We start from the raw sequence: 15,628 nt of genomic DNA, 5'->3' as shown, positions 1-15,628 counted from the left end.
ATTTTCTTAATAAAAGGTTGGGGGGGATTGGGATTGACATATATACACTAAGATGTACAAAACAGATAACTAATAAGAACCTGCTGTATAAAAAAAGTTTTGCAGGGCAGAAATTGAGACACAGATGTAGAGAACAAAGGTATGGACACCAAGGGGGGAAAGCGGTGGCAGGTGGGGATGGTGGTGTGATGAATTGGGAGATTGGGATTGACATGGATACACTGATGTGGATAAAATGGATGACTAATAAGAACTTGCTGTATCAAAAAGTAAATAAAAGAAAAAAAAAGATACGTGCACCCCAATGTTCACTGCAGCACTATTTACAGTAGCCAAGTCATGGAAACAACCTAAATGTCCATCAACAGAAGACTGGATGAAGAAGATGTGGTCCATGTATACAAGGGAATATTACTCAGCCGTAAAAAAGAATGAAATAACACCATTTGCAGCAACATGGATGGACCTAGAGATTACCATGCTAGGTGAAGTAAGTCAGACAAAGACAAATATCATATGATATCCCTCATATGTGGAATCTAATTTTTAAAAATGATACAAATGAACTTATTTACAAAACAGAAACAGACTTGCAGATATCGAAAACAAACTTATGGTTACCAAAGGGGAAACATGGGGCAGAGGGAGGGATAAATCAGGAGCTTGGAATGAACACACACACACTACTATATATAAGATAGATAACCGACAAGGACCTACATAGCACAGGGAACTCTGCTCAATATTCTGTGATAACCTATATGACAAAAGAATCTTAAAAAGACTGAATATATGCATATGTATAACTGAACAACTATACTCCAATAAAATTTAAAAGAAAAAGAGTGAAGCCATATATAGCTGAGACCACTCCTTTTTTGTTTATTTATGTGTTTATTTATTTATTTTTGGCTGCATTGGGTCTTCTTTGCTGCGCGCGGGCTTTCTCTAGTTGCGGAGAGCAGGGGCTACTCTTCGTGGTGGTGTGCAGGCTTCTCACTGCAGTGCCTTCTCTTGTTGCAGAGCATGGGCTCTAGGCACGTGGGCTTCAGTAGCTGTGGCACTCGGGCTCAGTAGTTGTGGTGCACGGGCTTAGTTGCTCCACAGCATGTGGGATCTTCCCGGACCAGGGCTCGAACCCATGTCCCCTGCATTGGCAGGTGGATTCTTAACCACTGCGCCACCAGTGAAGTCCCAAGCATCATTCTTTATTGATAATCTACAGTCAATTCTAAGGGCTTCATCTGGATATATATATATAGATACACACACACACACACACATATATATGTAAAATATAATAGTAATAATAAATAAAGGCTAAAAACATAAATTACTTTTACCCAAACAGCATTCCAAAAGATCAAATAATCTCTCACAAATATAAACATCCACCTTTGAGGAAGTTCCACAAATGAGCACAAAACTCCACAACACGCTCACGTGCTGAAAGAGCTTTCAGTTTGCTGCTGATGGAACAGCAATACTTCAAATGACGTGGGTTGAAAAAACATGGAACTTGAGTAATGTCATTGCAAAAATGTCCTAGACGAAGGCAATACCAGAAGAAAATGAAAACTGCAAAATATTCATGTGAAAACCCTAAAATCCGAAGAAATATTACTTGGGGAGGTGACTTTTCTCCCCATTTCATCAAAAGGCACAAATCTAGTTGTGCCTAGGCACAAGTCTGCTTCTAAAACCAAATGCTTCTGAACTAGACCAGAGACAAGTGAAAGCATGCATGGTTGGCCTTCATATCCAAACTGCCGTGAAGGTTTTACCTCCCATGTATGACACTGAAAACCCACACAAACGTACAACTGACACATGCAATTCATTTGCTACCCAGTCATTGTTCCCTGGGGGCCAGCAAAACAGCTCAGGGCCCAGCCATTAGAGTCCCTCTGCCCTGACCTCAGACCCCGCCGTGTGAACTGGACACATCACTTAACTTAGCTTTTCAATCTATAAAATGGGGATAGTATTACCTACCTCACAGAGCTGCTGTAAGGATTAAGTAAAATAATACATGTTGATTGTTTAACACAGTGCCTGTCTGAGAATGCAAACTCCATAAAGCAGAGATCTTGTTAAAAGTGTCTACTGTTAAGTCTAGTACTTTAAAATGTGACTGGCACATGATGAATACCCAATAAATATCCACTGAGTCAGTGAATGAATGAATGAATGAATGGGAGATAACAGTGATGATGGCAGTGGGGTGAACATGCAAAGAAAAGAGCATCTGGGAATTCCCTGGCGGTCCAGTGATTAGGACACTGTGCTTTCACTGCCGAGGGCCCAGGTTCAATCCCTGGTCAGGAAACTAAGATCCTGCAAGCCACACAATGCAGCCAAATAAATAAATAAATAAATATTTTAAATAAAATTATTAAAAAGAAAAGAGAATCTGGTGCAGTCTGTGTCTTTGTGTCGGAAGCCTCTAAAACCCCTTTATTTAAAATTAGCCGCCCACGAGTTCTCAATGCCCACTGAGCAGAACTTTCAGAGTTTCCACTTGAAATTCCCCAGTGGTTCTCCTGTAGCGTTTCCCATTCCAGGATGCTTCGGCCTCAAGAAGATGCCTGAGCAGCCCACGGCCATGCATCTTTAAAATCAGTCGACTTTAAGATAATTCAAAATGTAATGCTAGCATGGTACACACTGCTTTAAAACCACAGCTTCACAAATGTTGATTAAGAAGAAAATAGAGGGCTTCCCTGGTGGCGCAGTGGTTGAGAATCTGCCTGCTAATGCAGGGGACACGGGTTCGAACCCTGGTCTGGGAGGATCCCACATGCCGCGGAGCAACTAGGCCCGTGTGCCACAACTACTGAGCCTGTGCTCTAGAGCCCGTGAGCCACAACTACTGAAGCCTGCGCGCCTAGAGCCCGTGCTCCGCAACAAGAGAAGCCACCATAGTGAGAGGCCCGTGCACCGCGATGAAGAGCGGCCCCCGCTTGCCACAACGAGAGAAAGCCCTCGCACAGAAACGAAGACCCAACACAGCCAAAAATAAATAAATTAATTAATAAACCCCTACCCCCAACATCTTCCAATAAATAAATAAATAAATAAAAAGAAGAAAATAGAACGCCCCCATAGAATCAATGAAAAACTTAGTATTTATTAAGTGAGAACAAAATAAAGACCAAAATGAATTTTTAACTTTTTAAAAGCAAACTGGAGGTGCCTACAAAATTAATAGTCAATTTTAAGATGCTTCAAAATGCAATACTGGGGGGGTGGGAGGGAGGTCCAAGAGGGAGGGGATATAGGTATAAAAAAAAAAAATCCAATACTAGCATGGTATGTATTGCTTTAGAACCACAACGAATCTAAATTTCATAATACAATCTTTTTCTAAGCATTTTAAAGACATCCAATGTGCAAAAGAAAATTTTTAATGGAGACAGTTATCATGAAAATGAGAGATTTTATGGTGTAAATGTTTATATAGTCCAAGTGGTACCTTACATTCCATAACAAGCTAGCTCTAATAATTTAACCAAAGGACCAGTTAATTACTTTTGTAAGAATGAGCAAATATCAAGTGATGTAAAAATTAAGATTTAAAACAAATTCTTAAAAAAAGTTTTCCGGGCTTCCCTGGTGGCGCAGTGGTTGAGAGTCCGCCTGCCGATGCAGGGGACATGGGTTCGTGTCCCGGTCCAGGAAGATCCCACATGCCATGGAGCGGCTGGGCCCGTGAGCCATGGCCACTGAGCCTGCGCGTCCAGAGCCTGTGCTCCGCAACGGGAGAGGCCACAACAGTGAGAGGCCCGTGTAACGTAAAAAAAAAAAAAAAAAAAAAAGTTTTCCTTTAAAAGGCCTTTTTCTGTAAGTCCTTATATCCAAATTAAATACACTTTGACAATTAACAGTTACTGACAGTGTATAAAATGCTAAATTTTGAAATTAAATAGAACGCTTTATAACAAGGAACAGGTAAAATTTTTATATAAATGACAAAATCTGTATTAATTATCATGCTACCAAAAATAAAACTACAAAATGAGTTTCAGCTAAGGTAAAATAAAACAATTTAGTAGAAATAAATCATTTAGGAATGATGCTTGCAAAATCCTGGCTTATAAATATTAACCACTAGACACATCTGTTTACATTTTTGAAGGGTTATATCAGAATATTTAAGAAAGTACAAGTAATCTGCCCAGAACTAAATGTAATTAAGAAGCGTTATATTCTGCCTCTCACTCCACTCACAATATTTTCTTTTTAAGGATTGAAGTGAAACTGCTTTAGCTGAAAGGTTCCTAATCAGTTTAATTCAGAGAATAACTGAATCTGAGTTTTTGAAGAGACCATGCAGGTCATCTATCGAGCCTGGTCTTGCTTCTAATTTGAGAACCGCCTCCAGTATCCTGACAGATGGGCCCATCTCTTCTCCCTAAATACATGGAGTGATGGGAAGTTCACAGCTCTGTCTATGAGGGAGCACATTCCACTGTTAAGTAACCAACTGATAGACGAGAACTCCTTCCCAGGCCTTTAGATCAGCCATCCTAAAAATTCCACTCATTAAGTTCAGTCTTTCTGTCATTATCCACACACATGTTACATCCCTCTTCCACCCAATCACCCTACAGAACAACCGAAGTCAATGTTCACGGTTCCTCCCTGCTCTCTCCATCCCTTTTAGTTTATCTTCACCATGAAGCCAGAACCACCTTGTAAAACAGAACAAACAGACAACACCAGACTATGTTTTTCACTAAAAATTAAATGCACATGGTAGAGAGTGCTAAGGCTTCAGTCTTGTGCCTGCGGGAGCCCAGAGCACAGCTGTCTTGGTCACCCCACTCAGGATAAACGAGGCCACAGGCCCTCTTTGGTGCCACAAAGTCTAGGGAACATTGGGGCTCCAGTGGAGAAGGCAGAAAGGAACCTACTTCCAGAGTCCCCACAAGTGTGCAAATTACAGACTGTTGCCAGCCCAGCGACCAGGAGACCCAACAATTGATCTTAAGGAAGGCAAGGGAGTTTGCTGCTGAAAGAGAAGAAATGGCCTAAAATAAAAGCTAAAGAATGGTGTCTGAACACAGAAGGAAAATTTTACTATCCACAGGAGGAATCAGTCTCATATTTCCTGGGCTGTTTAAAATGCATGAATCAAGCAGGCTTGGGTGCTGCGTGCTTAAGAAACAGAAACCATTTGTTTGCAAATGAAACGTGTACACGTATTCTTCAGCACACACCAAAATGCTCTGTTCTGTTTTTGTTTAAATATGAAACTCTATAGAAATATCTTTCGTTTTTCCACTACTGATACAGAAGTAGACTGAACCTTTTCACTTTTCTCCTAATTCTACCAGAAGTAAAACAACTTAAGTAAATGAAAAAATCATTTCATTTCCAGTGTCCATCATGGCAACTGACACTCAGCGTCAGCGAGACTGCATGCGCGGTGAGGACTGTGGCAAAGCGGCCCACGACGACCCGGCCCAAAGGGTTGCCCGCCCCCAGGAGTGCAGGACCCTGGGGATGCTGCCAGCTGAACCACCTTCTTAAGAAACACTGAAACTGCTACTTTTAGGTAAACTTTTCCATTTTTAAAGGTAGGCAACTAACTTAAAGAGGCTGAAAACACTTGTCAGGGACATATTTTGCAAACCCATCAAAGCTTATCCGCAGCCCAGAACCAGCCAGAAGCCAACCAGTTTGCAACCTCGGATGTAAATGATACACCGCAAACAGGAAAATTTCAAATCCTGAAAAACATTTCCAAAGAAAACAATCAGCAGTCCCAACTCCCTGTCTTGGGGAGGCTAAATCCTGGGTCTCCATCCATGTCTGCACAACCAACTTGGCCAAGACACCCAGATGGGCAGGCCTGATTTTGCAGAGGGGGCCACATATACAGAGGGGGCATCCTAAACGACCATACAGGCCACAGCACCCACCTTCCTGGTGAGTGAAGGAATCCTTTCTACAGAACTCTTGACCTGCAGCCAACGAGGCTCGGGACACCACATCTGCCCAGAAGTTCATTACCACGCAGGGTCACCCCTCTCACTTTCCCACAGCTCCTAAGAAAGTCCTTCCTTAAGTGAAACCCAAAGTGGCTTCCTCCCGCTGCTACTCACTGGTCCTAGTGGTTCCTCAGAAGCTGGTCAAGTGCACCCCATTGGCCCTGCTTACGAGTGACCCTTGACCCATTGACCCTTACGAGTGAAGGGTGGTAGCACGTTCCCTACTAAGCGCACTACTTTCGACACTAAGGATTCTGTTCTCTTCATCATGAGCAATAGGACACTATTTCCAAACATTTCTAACCATGATCACTCTCTTCTGGTTATTAGTAGCCTTAAACCTAAGGTCTGGAAGGCAAGGAAGAAGGAAACCAAGGATTAGGCAGTACTGTGCCAAGAGAACTGCCTATATTTTAATATTTTATATTTGATTCTCATAGCAATCCTCTTTGATTTGTATTATTATCACTACTTGGCAGGTGAAGAAACTAAGTCAAGTAATTTGCTGAAGGCCACAAAACTACTGGGCTGGCCAAAAAGTTCATTCATAACATCCTTTCCATAAGATGCTACAGAAAAACCTGAACGAGCTGTTTGGCCAACCCAATAGTACAACCAAAAAACTCAAAAAGTCTATCTGATACCAAAGAGACAATGGCATTGCTATACTTACAGAAAATGGCATATCGATAATGCTTTCTCATTATAACTTATTAAAATGATAAATAATTATAAGCTAGTCTATTCTTTCTGGTGATCTCAGGAACGGACTGCTGTTTTCATCCACAGTAACTCAAAAACAAATTCTCAAAGTGGGTCACCACTTGATAAACAGTATCCAAATACATTATTTTAAAAACCTAGTTAATGTATTTCACATATAAAAATCCAAGTATATACTAAATAAAATAGAAATTCATATAACATGTGTATGAACATACTTAATCACACCCATTGAGAAAAATGCTTTTCTTACTCCTGTTTTACAAAAGAAGAAACTGAGCCAGGAAATGTCAGAGACTGGAGTTAAAGAACACAGGCAGTCCGAGTCCCCAGAAATCTAGACTTTAGATGTTTCAAACAGGTGTCTTTCAGTCATGGTTTCTGAACTTCATGGAAACATAAATGAAACACCTCTCCAAGGCTAACTGGATATTCCTTCTGAATATTCTAATGTAGATGATATAAAGGGCAGTCAACACAAAGGTTACCAATGACCATCAAGATGTGTAACTTTAATGTGTGCTATATTTACAAATAAACCCAGAAATGTTAGAAAACATCCTGCTTACAGGGAACATAATGTTAAACATGATAATTCTATCAGGGAACAATTCACATTTTTAAACCAGTAACCAGGCAAATTGAGTCTTCAAAATCTCCTCCAGAGCGAACAAATTTCTCACCACATGACACTGACAACTTACACAGTGAGCTTCACTTGGCGCTGAGCTCATTATATGTTTAGTCAAACAATATCTGTGGTGCACCAGACACCATTCTGGCTGTGGAGCCACGTGAGGAACCAGACAGACACGGGTCCTGAGCTCTTGGAACTCCTGCTCCAGGGACAGTGGTCTGGACAACAAGTCAATAAATAAGTACAGGAAGAAGAAAACTGTCAGGTAGGGACAAGCACTTTTCAGAGAATTAAAATAGAGTGATGTCTGTTGCTGTGAATGTAAATTGGTGCAGCCACTATGGAGAACAGTATGGAGGCTCATTAAAAAACTAAAAACAGAGCTACCATATGACTCAGCAACCCCATCCTGGGCATATATCCAAAAAAGATGAAAGCTCTAATTTGAATAGATACATGCACCCTAATGTTCATAGCAGTACTATTTATTTACAATAGCCGTGACATGCAAATAACCTAAGTATCCATCGACAGATGAATGGATAAAGACGACATGGGGTGTGTGTGTGTGTGTACATACACATACACACAGACACATACACAAAATGGAATATTACTCAGCCATAAAAAAGAATAAAATAATGCCATCTGCAGCAACATGAATGGACCTAGAGATGATCATACTAAGTGATGTCAGAGAAAGATAAATCTCATGATATCACTTATTTGTGGAATCTATAAAACGATATAAATGAACTTATTTATAAAACAGACTCACAGACATAGAGAACAATCTTATGGTTTCCAAAGGGCAAAGGGGCTGGGGGGGTGGGGGGCGGCAGATGGTAAACTAGGAGTTTGGGAGTGAGAGGTACACACTCTACTACATATAAAATAGGTAACCGACAAGGGCCTACTGCACAGTACAGGGGACGTATTCAATATCTTAGAATAACCCATAATGAAAAAGAATCTTAAAAAGTATATATATGTACATAAAAAACTGAATCACTGCTGTACACCTGAAACTAACACAACATTGTAAATCAACTCTACTTCAATTAAAAAAAAATTTTAATAAAAATAAAAGTAAAATAAAATAGAGTGATAGTGTAGCAGGTGGCTGGGTGGCCACCTCAGATTGGGTGCTCGAGAGGCAGCACGCTGAGTGGAGATCCAAAGGGCACAAAGCGGCCCAGGAAAGATGAGACGCATTGCAGCCTGGAGAGCTTCTGCCTGTATCTGTGTGCTTCACCAAAGCAAGCATGGACTGCAGACACAGCAAACGCTTCCAGGTAATTACTCGCAACCATTCCAAACACTGCTTTGGGAACCGCTCAGCTTTCCTGCTGTAGCACTTACCCTGCAATGACCAACTCATCTACTAGTAAGACGCCCCAGTCAGAATGAAACAGCCTTCACATCGGAGTTGGAGCCTTACTTTTCCTCGGTGGTTTCCTAGTGTCTGAGTCTCCTGAGCTGTCCTGATCTTACCACTGCAACTAGAAATGACATACTCTAATCTGTTCTTCAGCAGGAGGTCCTAGTTGGCTTGGAGTTCAAGTACATGCTTATCAGTATTGGACATCTACAGAAAAGGAAATGAACACTTCCCAGGCTGCAACTTCTCCACCTAAGCTCCCAGAGCAGATGGACATATGCTCTCCCACATAGAGAGGGTTAGCCGGCGTATCAAAATTACAGGGCATTTGTAATAAGCCCCTCAGATTGGGCGCCCGCTGCCTGCAGGACCCTCAGACCAACACCTGAGGAACCCTCGCCACCTTTCCCCACTCAGGTCCGCATACAAAGAGCAGTTAACAGAGCTACGTGGGAAACAGACACATAAATACAAGCTGCCAGACATTATCGCCTTTGAGATGTACAAGTGCCTAGAACTTACCCCCAGAGGAAGTGTGAACCACACTTGGTGTAATCATTCATTCATTCATCCGGAATGAGCAGGCTGAAGAGGTGTCTGTAATTCAAGCACAAAGCCCTGCAAGAGAAAACAAAAACACAGAGGTGCTGAGAAACAATTTTTCAAACATCAGAATTTTATAACTAAAGCTCAGTTTCTCAGCATTCTGCCCTATCCTGGGCTTGATACAAAAAGGGAGCATTCGGTGCTTTGTGACCACCTAGAGGGGTGGGATAGGGAGGGTGGGAGGGAGAAGCAAGAGGGAGGAGATATGGGGATATATGTACATGTATAACTGATTCACTTTGTTATAAAGCAGAAACTAACACACCATTGTAAAGCAATTATACTCCAATAAAGATGTAAAAAAAAAAAAAAAGGGAGCATCTAAGAGAAAAATCCAGTGCTAAGTGATTAACTATAAAGGAAATGTGAGGGTCTTCCACATCCTAAGTGGAGAAGTAGATTTACTGCTTCATGCTATAACTTTATACGGCCAAGCCATTTTATCGATAGATGGAGGGAGGGAGGGAAGGAAAAAGGGAGGGGAGGGAGGGAGGGAAAGACAAACGATGGAGGGGGAAGAGGAAGGGAAGTGGGGGAGACAGACGGATGGTTAAATAGACAGAACGAGCCTACTGTTATCAAGCCACTCTTCCACCCTCTGAGGATACAGCAGTAAAAAAGAGCGGAAGGGGCTTCCCTGGTGGCGCAGTGGTTGAGAGTCCGCCTGCCGATGCAGGGGACACGGGTTCGTGCCCCGGTCTGGGAGGATCCCACATGCCGCGGAGCGGCTGGGCCCGTGAGCCATGGCCGCTGAGCCTGCGCGTCCGGAGCCTGTGCTCCGCAACGGGAGAGGCCACAAGAGTGAGAGGCCCGCGTACCGCAAAAAAAAAAAAAAAAAAAAAAAAAGAGCGGAAATCTCTGCTCTCACTGAGCTTTATTCAAATGGGAGGAAGCAGTCAAACAAACAGGTAAATAAACAAATAAGAAAAATATCCTAGAGTGATACTTGCAATGCAGAGACATAAAACAGGATGATGAGCTAGTGAGTGACAAGCAACTAATTTAAATTGGAAGGTCAAGAAATGGCCCCCTGAGATGGCAACTAGGCTGAGATCTGAATGCTATTTCGAAATTATGGAAATGATCCCCCAGACAGAAGGACCAGCCAAGACCCTTATAAGTACCAGCGTGTCAAGAGCAATTATCACGGGGTGTGGGGCAGAACCCACATGCAAGGGAGCGGAGTCAAAGGACCAGAGTTTCGTTACTAATTAAGCAGGTGGCTTCTGGGTCCTCTCATGTTATGGAGAATATTATGGAGAATAATACTTTCCTCCTATGTCTGAAATGCTGACCAGGGACGTATTAAAACTCATGGCCCTGTTGGTCAACATACCAAAAAGCACCTCTGTTTTCTTTCACTGTTTAAAATGTTACAGGGCTTGGGACTTCCCTGGTGGCGCAGTGGTGAAGAATCTGTCTGCCAATACAGGGGACACGGGTTCGAGCCCCAGTCCAGGAAGATCCCACGTGCCGCGGAGCAACTAAGCCCGCAACTACTGAAGTCCACGCGCCTAGAGCCCGTGCTCCGCAACAAGAGAAGCCACCGCAAGAAGCCCTCGCACCACAACGAAGAGTAGCTTCCGCTCGCCGCAACTAGAGAAAAGCCCATGCGCAGCAATTAAGACCCAATGCAGCCAAAAATAAATTGAAAAAAAATTGAAAAACAAATAATGTTACAGGGATTCCTTTCAGACAATGAGATTGTCTCTCTCTTTTTTTTTAAATTGAACTATAGTTGATTTACAACATTGTGTTAGTTTCAGGTGGAGACTTGTCTTTTCGCAAAATATTTTCTCACCTCTGCTATGTACACAAGATGCTACATTGTGGGAATAATTGCGTATGTGGCTCACAGTTCACAATCCTTGATAAAGAATGCAGACTTTGGAGCCAAAGGATCAGAGTTCAACCCCCAGCTCCCCCATTACCACCTGAGTGACATTATTTAAATTGTCTGAGCCTCTGGTTTCTTCAGCTATAAAATGGAAATGATACCTATTTTGCAGAGTTATTCTACCTACTTAATAGGATAGTGTACATAAAATACTTAATAAAGTGGTTGAAAAATGTGAAATACTCAAAGTGGCGATAAAGTACTTTCATTGTAAACCGTAGCTATTGGGAAAGGTGTGGCTATCAATGATTCAGGCTACAGAAATACAGCTATATAACCAGAACAGTGGCGATAACGATTTTCACTGAGAGATCATAGGAGAGCCTATGGGTGGACCTTCAAAAACCAGCCCGACTCCCTCTCTCTAAAAGGGAGAATTTAAAGCTTAAAGAGGTAGACTGATTTGCCCAAGGTGACAAAACTGGTTCAGAGAACATTTTTAGAAACCTAAATAACAGATATGTTTGGTCTAGAATGCCTGCCTTATAAGATAAATCCTAAAGAGACATAAATTTTGAATTCTCTTTGTAATGAACCCAGTATGGACAAGAAACTATTTCTGAACAGAATGGAAAATTAAACAAGCTTTGATGAACTCTATCTAAATACATTATACTGACAATTTTTAAAGGCCAAAAATTACCGTATCTTACTGATGGCCTGACAGATGGTTATTTCCTAACCAAGAAACTATAAAATATAACACCTGCCACACTTTAAATTTTTCAATGATAACAGCAGATATTGAGTCTCAAGCACCTACTATGTGACAGAAGTTTCCATTCATTCATTCTGAATACTTTGCCATTTCATGCGTGTAACAGTCTTTTATTCTCCACACCCTTTGTACAATATTATTGTGTCCTGCTGGAGAACTCCTAACTACCCCTCCAGATCAAGCTTATCTCCTCTTCCAGGAAGCCTTCCCTGATCTCCTACTTTCCTCCCGCCAAGACATGAAGCGTTATACTCCCCTCCTTCACCTCACTACGCTAATAAGGGCAGCCATGTTGCAATCGTTTCTTTTTCACTTGTCTACTTCTAGAGTAGACGTTGATTACTTTGAATGTAAAGGGCTTATCTTGGTTTTCCCGATGTCAAGCACAGTGCCTTACACGTGGGTGCTTAATAATCGTATGCCAAATGAATCGATGGAGGAATTGATGCCTTAAACTGCTAAGACAGCATGATTTAATTTTAGACTAGCCTTCTTTTCCATCCCATCACCATGACTTAAATTCCAAATAAAGAGTTTACAGCTTAACTACTGTGAGAGTTAACGTTATGTGTCAACTCAATTAGGCTATGGTGCCCAGATGTTTGGTCAAACACCAGTCTAGATGTTGCTGTAAAGGCCCTTTTTAGGTGGAATTAACATTGAAATCAGTAGACTTTGGGTGAAGTAGATTATCCTCCATAACGTAGGTGGGCCTCAGCCAGTCGGCTGAAGACATTAAAGCAAAGACGGAAGCTTTCTGAAGAAGGAATTCTGCCTCCAGATGGCAACGTAAAAACCCTGCCTGGGTTCCCAGCTGCCGGTCATGCAGAACTTGGACTCAAGGCTGCAACATCAACTTTTGCCTGACTTTCCAGACTGCTGGCCTGCCCTGTGGATTTCGGACTTGCTAGCGGCCCCACACCCCAATCACGTGAAAGAGTTCCTCAAAATCTCTTGATAGATAGAGGAAAGAAGGAAGGAAGGGAGGGAGGGAGAGAGGGAAGGAGGGAGGGAGCAAGGGAGGGAGGGAAGGAGGGAAGGAGGGAGCAAGGGAGGGAGGGAGGGAAGGAGGGAAGGAGGGAGCAAGGGAGGGAGGGAGGGAAGGAGGGAAGGAAGGAAGGAAGGAAGGAAGGAAGGAGGGAGGGAGGGAGGGAGGGAGGGAGGGAGGGAGGGAGGGAGAGGCAGGCTCCAGTTGGCTCTGATTCTCTGGATACCCTGATTAATATAATTACTAATCATTTTGGACTCAAATGGTTTTAGGCAGGATTATTACGGAAGTTTATATACATCAGTTTAAACCCTGTTCATTTTGCAGATGAAGAAAGGGAAGCCTAGAAAGGATAAATCAGACCTGCCACATAGAGAGTGGGAAAGAACTCGGACTGGAACTCAGGTCACCAAACAACGACCTTGGCTCTGGTCCCAGAACAGGGGACAGTGGTTTTGTCACAGTGACAAAGAAGCGGTTGCCAAAGTGCTCTTCCTTGGACCCCAGTGTTCCCTTCCTGACCTTCTCCGCTTTCTGTATGTATTCTGGAGCCACATGAACAATTAGCTTTCATCTAGTTGGAAGGACTGAAACCTACCTTCAATAAGCAGATATTCTCTCAACAGTGTAGACTGGATTTAGCTGCCATCTAGAGCCATGTTTTAAGGTAATTCAACAATGGGACAGGTACTGCAATCTCCTGCAACTCCAGAAAGGTCTAAGAGGGCCCTGTGTGTAAAGTCTACGTGATTCAAGGCAGTGCTGGGTAAACTACACCTACCGTAAAACTCTAGTGATTCTATATTATTAGTTACACAAAGAGTATGCTTGTATCTATGACAGCACGTAGGTAGCCTGTGTAGACAAAATCATCCATCAACAGATTTCACTCATGCTCTTTTCAGCATGGAAACGTGCCATCCTAAAGGCCCTGAGCTGCCTGCTTGTAACCATGATATCATTTGAATTCACGAACATAGCTTACATTTTTCTCGAGTTTTGTGATGAAAAGCTGCCCCCATGCCTTCCCTAAAGGCTGAATGTAGTTGAACCTTCAGCTACATAACAGTGAAAAAAAAAAAAGAAAAGGGCCACACCTAAAGAAAGGCTACAACATTCATCAATCTAGAAGCCTGTGGTCAAGCCCTGGCCTAAGTTCCCAGCGCCCAGTGTTTATAAAACTTTCACTGCTGGGCCAACCAGGTCAAGGAGAAAGTGCTGGGGAAGAGAAAGATAAATTACTACTTCACCATGCCTTGAAAATAGGCTGCTGGCTAACCACCTAGGTAAGAAGAATGCATTTCCCACTGAGAAATCTCTCTTTAAAATTCACGCCTTCTTCAGATTAAATCCCCTTTGTAAGTACTACCTCTCTGACTAAAAACACGTCTTCAAGTTTCTGGGTTTCCTTCAGCCTTGCTCTATCAGCGAGGCAGCTTATCAATTCAGAGACTCAACCCAGTGTTTGCAGTAAAACAATACAGCAAGTGGGAGGTGCTCCAGGAGCCAGAAAGGGGCTGGGAGTAAATGGAACTCCTGTCTCCATGACCCCCTCGTGTGACCCATGTCTGCGCCCACTGACGGAGCCCGTCAGCATCACCATCCACAGGTGGATTCTTTCTTACCTCTGCTTCTCAGGCCCGTAGTGATTTCAGAGACATAATGAACAAACCCCTCTGAGACTCCTACTCCAAGGTGGGAGGAGGGATGTGCTGGATGCCTTCATTAAGTGACAGTTTTCACCAGCTTCTCACACTGACACTAACACACTGTTCTTGCACAAAGAACTCATGGGATCAGATGCCACCCTTAACAAAAGAGGACGGTACAGCCGCCCGGGAGACTATAGCATGTTAGAGAATCTGCCCTCCTGACAAAGGGGTGATTGATTACAATGAAAATAGGCAGTTTCGGTCTATCCCCCCCAAAGAGCAGACTTCTGGGCCCACGGAGCACAGCCTTTAGTGCTTACTACGAACCAAGTCACAGCAAGTCCCTTGTTATTTATAAAACAGCTCATAGGGCTTCCCTGGTGGCGCAGTGGTTGAGAGTCCGCCTGCCGATGCAGGGGACGCGGGTTCGTGCCCCGGACCAGGAGGATCCCACATGCCGCGGAGCGGCTGGGCCTGTGAGCCATGGCCGCTGGGCCTGTGCGTCTGGAGCCTGTGCTCCGCAACGAGAGAGGGCACAGCAGTGAGAGGTCCGCGTACCGCAAAAAAATAAAAAATAAAAATAAAACAGCTCATATGAAACACCAAAACAGAAACAAAAACAAAACAATGGCTGGAAGCAGGACAGGGTGTATCCATTTGGGCCACTGTGTTCCCTGGGCTGGTGATCCTGTCAGCCAATCTGGCCTCTGTTTAGAGTAAGTGTGCCCTGGGATTCCCACAGAGTTCATGTATCCAGAGATAAAATTTGAGGATGCAAAAGTAGGCGCATTATACCTTGAATGCCTACGTGCAGGTCATTTATTCAGTTAATTCAATTCAATTCAAGAAGTATCTGTTGAGAAACTTCCCTGGTGGTCCAGTGGCAAAGAATCTGCCTTCCAATGCAGGGGATGAGGGTTCGATCCCTGGTCGAGGAACTAAGATCCCACATGCCGCAGGGCAACTAAGCCCTCGCACCAGAACTACTGAGCTCATGCGCCTCAACGAGACGGAAGCCCACGCGCTGCAA

The 15,628-nt window shown here is 43.1% G+C and overlaps 1 protein-coding gene across 2 annotated transcripts in view; it reads right to left on the bottom strand.

Moving 5' to 3' along the window:
- The window catches only part of TIAM2 (TIAM Rac1 associated GEF 2), a 236,226-nt gene that overhangs the window by 131,285 nt on the left and 89,313 nt on the right, over nt 1–15,628 (bottom strand). For both annotated transcript variants that reach the window (XM_081251340.1, XM_081251342.1), the window contains exon 2: nt 9,260–9,355. The gene's annotated coding sequence lies outside the window, so the exon portion shown is untranslated. The remainder of the gene's footprint in view (nt 1–9,259; nt 9,356–15,628) is intronic.

The sequence above is a fragment of the Mesoplodon bidens genome (genome assembly GCF_964165515.1).
Source record: "Mesoplodon bidens genome assembly, chromosome: 12".
Classification (NCBI taxonomy): domain Eukaryota; kingdom Metazoa; phylum Chordata; class Mammalia; order Artiodactyla; family Ziphiidae; genus Mesoplodon; species Mesoplodon bidens.
Note: the sequence above shows the minus strand (reverse complement) of the source record. Positions and strands in the feature narration are given on the sequence as shown.